This window comes from Trachypithecus francoisi, unplaced genomic scaffold, assembly GCF_009764315.1.
Source record: "Trachypithecus francoisi isolate TF-2019V2 unplaced genomic scaffold, Tfra_2.0 Contig01558, whole genome shotgun sequence".
NCBI lineage: Eukaryota > Metazoa > Chordata > Mammalia > Primates > Cercopithecidae > Trachypithecus > Trachypithecus francoisi.
The window spans coordinates 4420430-4425338 of NW_022681440.1; positions in this window are offsets into that span (position 1 = coordinate 4420430).

Sequence of the window (4909 nt, forward strand, 5' to 3'; positions counted from 1 at the left end):
AGAAACACCCTTAGAGCCACGCCCAGAAAAATGTGTGGCCAAATGTCTGGGCACCCCATACCCCAGTCAAGTTGACACTTAAGATTATCCATGACATTCTGCAACTTAGAACTGGAGTTTGATTTCCAGTTTTAGGGCCATAAGTAACATCATAGCCACTGCTACAACTTGACACCCTATACCCCAGTCAAGTTGACACATAAGATTATCCATTACATTCTGCAACTTAGAACTTGTGTTTGATTTCCAGTTTTAGGGCTATACGTAACATCGTAGCCGCTACTACAATGCATACATTAAAATAAAGATTTAAAGGTGGCTGTTTCAAGTGTGGGAATATTGGTATCCTGAAATTCCTGGGAGTTTCCTTGAGAATATTTTCGCCATAGAAGCTGCATGATAGATAATTTCAGGAAAATTCTCAACTTATACGTTAAGCATATGTTTCAACCACATATATTTAACAACAAATGGATGTCTGAGAGGCCTTTGGCTGTGACAATTCATTCTTCGTTGCTTTCGCAGGCTGAGGATTCCCTGTCACTTTTTTCCTTTGTCTCCTTGGATCAATGCCTACTAAATTCAGTTAAGAGTTTCCTTCACCTCCTCCACCCTTGACTGGCCCCTTTTCTAGCTGTGTTCTAAAGAATACATGGCAATGGCCAAGTACAGAGGGATGGTCAAGTTGGCATCAAAAACTTTCTCTTCCTTGTTCTCAACAGGGGTGCAGGTTTCCACGGTACTTTCAAGACCACACTTTAGCCCGACTCTTGAATTAAAAATCGCTTGATAGACTGAATTAGGCTTACAGTTGAAATGTAGAGGAATGTGATTTTAATCTTTTGGGTACCAAGGGCTGTTATTATCAGTGAGTAATAATTCTGCTGAGAGTGTCTAAGCAAAAAAAGAGGATATATGCATGTAAGAGAGAAGAATGAGTAAGAAAAAGCCTTTTACCCGTTTCTCTATCATTGTTAATTCATTCAGTGGATATAGCAGTGATCTAATTTTATGTCAAACTACATGTATAATATATACTAATAGAATTGTGTCAAAATTCATGTTTTAGAAAATCATGAAAAATCTGACACTTGTTTCAGAAACAGATTTATATTTATTTATTCATGTTTTCTTTTGAACCCTGGACCAAAGTTAGAAACAAAATGTATTTTAAAGCAGTAGATGGTGGTGGTCAAAATAGTAATGAACAGTGATCAGCACCCAAGATTTTCAAAATTATTTTAAACACAGTAACCAAGCAGTAATATGGTATTTTAAAAAATGCATTCATGGGGGATGAAATGAGCATAAGTCGGGCAAAATCATCTGGCCACACAGTACATTGTAGAATATCCGCGTTTACCCTCCAGATAGCGTGGCTGCCTGGCACCTGGTCCCTGCTGCATCCCGGCATTATGAGAGAGTATCCTATACTTCCTACTAAATATGTATCACTTTAGACCATTGTGAAGTCAAAAAAATCAGGAAGTCAAACCATTGTGAATTGGGGACTATCTGAATATGAGTGTTACAGTGTTAGCTTAAGTTATAAATGAAATGTAATTTTTCAATTGCTTTGTTTTACAAAACAGCAAAAACCAAAACAAAACAGATTTTTGATGATTCTCAGAACTCAAAATTGTGCTGAGACCATGGTCCAATAGCAAATTTGCTTTATTGGAATTTATAACACTAGACTAGATTCAGAGTTCTACACTCTGTGGTGTATAAACAATGCGAACAAATGGAAAGCCTTTTCTTCTGCACACACTTTAGTGGTTTAGGACATCTGTTTCCATGATGGCTGAGGTACAAGAGGAAAATGACTCCTGAGTGAACTGCTCAGCGATGGCATGAGAAGAAATGGGATCACATGGACACTGAGCTCATGGACTCTTCAGAGGAAGAATGTGCGATTTTTAAAAGTAAAGACCTTGTTTTAATTCAAGTATTAAAGAGTGCGCTATCGACCTTTTGATTCCCGATGGTCAGAAACACTTCTAAGAAAGCTCGCTGCTTCTCTTATCAAGTTTACAGCACACATATAGGTGTACTGTGAGTCTTAAATATACTCCCAGGAATCACGTATGTGCTCGGGGTTGGCTGTGTATCCTTTCCAAGCATCCAGCTTCTCAACATCTGTCTACTTCATTCAGAGGACATCCCGGAGAAGCCAGCACTAGCCTAAGCCCTACCACTGACTCTCCTATGCAGTTATGGAAAAATGCTGGCTAAAAATACACCATTGTGTAATCATAGCATTGAAAGAAAAACATGAAGCAATGATTATTAAAAATATCCATGTTATAAAGCTCTGTGTAGTGATGAAATATCGCCTTTGCTTCCTTTGTTTCTAAATCTCATTATTAATATTGGCTAAGGCAACAAGAGGTCTAATCCAGTCTCTCTCTTATTCCTGATTCGGCAACACAGGAATATCTAAGAATGAGACTGTGGGACATCAAAAGAGCTGTATATTTCCTCCACAGTCTTCAGGATTCAAAGAAGTATAAAAGGCAACAGATCTCAAGATAGTAATATCCCAGGGAGATATTTTAAAAATTTCCCTTGGATTCAATTAAACCTAAGTTTAAGATGAAATTCCACTTCTTTGCACATGCAACGTAACCTCTGTTTATTCTTCTGTATGGTAGGGTAACAACTTACTTTGGAAATTAATCACGAGGCTCAGAAAGAATAATGTATGTAAAGTACTTGGCAAAAATGTACTCTACTTGACTGGGCACAGTGGCTCATGCATGTAATCCCAGCACTCTGGGAGGCTGAGGTGGGTGGATCACGAGGTCAGGAGTTCAAGACCAGCCTGGCCAACATGGTGAAACCCCATCTCAACTAAAATTACAAAAATTAGCCGGGCATCATGGTGGGCACCTGTAATTCCAGCAACTTGGGAGGCTAAGGCAGGAGAATTGCTTGAACCTGAGAGGTGGAGGTTGCAGTGAGCTGGAATTGCACCACTGCACCCCAGCCTGGGTGATAGAGCAAGACTCCATCTCAAAAACAAAAAATGTACCCTACTTTTGTGTGTTTTCCCCCTTCTTTATCACAGTGTCCTCTGGCTTCTCCCTGACTTAGGGACTTATGTACAGATACTTTATTTGAGAACAGCTTTAACATTGGCAGGAAATGGAGAGTCACTGTTACCTAATTATTCTGCATGCATCCTTCTTTCCCCCAAATGGCAGAGCAGATCTAATGTTTTGGTATTTGCAGCCTTCTCTTAAATTAGTTTAAGAATTATTTAAAAGTATGTAAAATTGCAAAGCACATTTTACCCTTATATTTCAAAGTAGCCTTTAGTAATAAGTGTCCCTGAGAGTTTCGGTGAAATAAGCCAGGCCATTTTCTCTGGGTTTGAAGGTGCAGGTGATGGGAACACGTGAGAGGGATTTTCTCAGACACATTGTTGCAACTGAGGCCAGCATTCAAAGCCTTCCGTCTTCTAGTTTTAGCTCAGTTCTCTAGAAACCTCCATCTTCCAAAACATCTATTTCTCCTGTTACAAATAAAGGAAACTTGGAAACCTCAAGAGAAACACTAAGGTTAGTTCCTTGCATAAGAAAACATCTTTATTATGTAAACAAAACAGTAGCCCAACAATAGTGCAACATAAATCTATTAACACAAAGTGGAATACATTCTCTAATGGTGAGAGGCTACTTTCTACCAGAAGTGTCTCAGTATGAGAAAGGTGTTTTGACTACTCTATGGATCTTTTTTTCAGTTCTCTTTTCGTATTCTTTGTAGAATGAAGGGAAAAAAGACTTGAGGGTCCTACATTTGTGACTGGTACATATTGGACAGCATGTGTTACAGGAGCTGGTTGGAGCAGAATTTTTTTTTTTCCTTTTTACTTTCTTTCTTGTATCACTTTTTTGGAAAAATAAGTTTGTTATGGTAAGATATACATAGCATAAAGTTTAGCATTTTAACATTTTTAGGTGCAAGTGCACAATTCAATAGTATTAAGTGCATTCACAATGTTATGTAACCAGCACCACTATTTAATTTTAGAATATTTTTATCCCTAATAGAAATAGTATCCATTGAGCAAAACTCATTCCCTCCTCCCCCATCCCCTGGGAACCTCTAATCTACTTTCTTCTCCAGGAATATGATTACTTAGGTACTTTGTAGAAGTAAAGTCTTACAGTATTTTCCCTTTTCTGTCTGGCTTATTTCACTTAGCATGGTGTCTCTCAGGTTCATTCGTCTTGTGCCATGTGACACAATTCTCTCCTTTTTAAGGCTGAGTCATTCCATTGTAAGTGTATGTTATATTTTGCTTATCAATTCATTCACTTATTGATGAACAGTTGTGATGTTTGTATCTTTTGGCTACTGTGAATGACATACAGTTACTTTCTCACACCGCTGCATAACCCAAGCCCTAATAAATTAAGGAATTAACAAACACTGTATTATATTCATTCACTTAACAATTGAGAAAGAAACAAAAGCCATGATCTGTGTGAAATCTTTGCCCAAAGTATTTTACTGAGATTCCCTGCACACCTGATGCTGGAGAGACCGCCCTGGGGTCTCTAGTCGCTTAACACATAAAGCACATTACATCCTTGCTGGGTGCAGTATTTTTCCATCACCTGAATTTCCCTTTATCTTACAGCAACCACACTTTATATTTTATTTTCACAACACTTCTGCATACTTCTATCTTAAGGATTTTATTTTTACACATGAAGAAACTAAGAGGGGAGAATGACTTGTTTAAGATTTTGCAAGAATTGCAAGCTTCTTCTTTTTCCACTTACCTTCGCATTCACCAAGACCCAACTCAGGTTCTACTACCTCCACAGGGCCTTCCTGAAGCCCCGGCCAGACCAGCACCACAATTATTTCTTCCTCTGTGTTCCAAGGAATTGCAGAT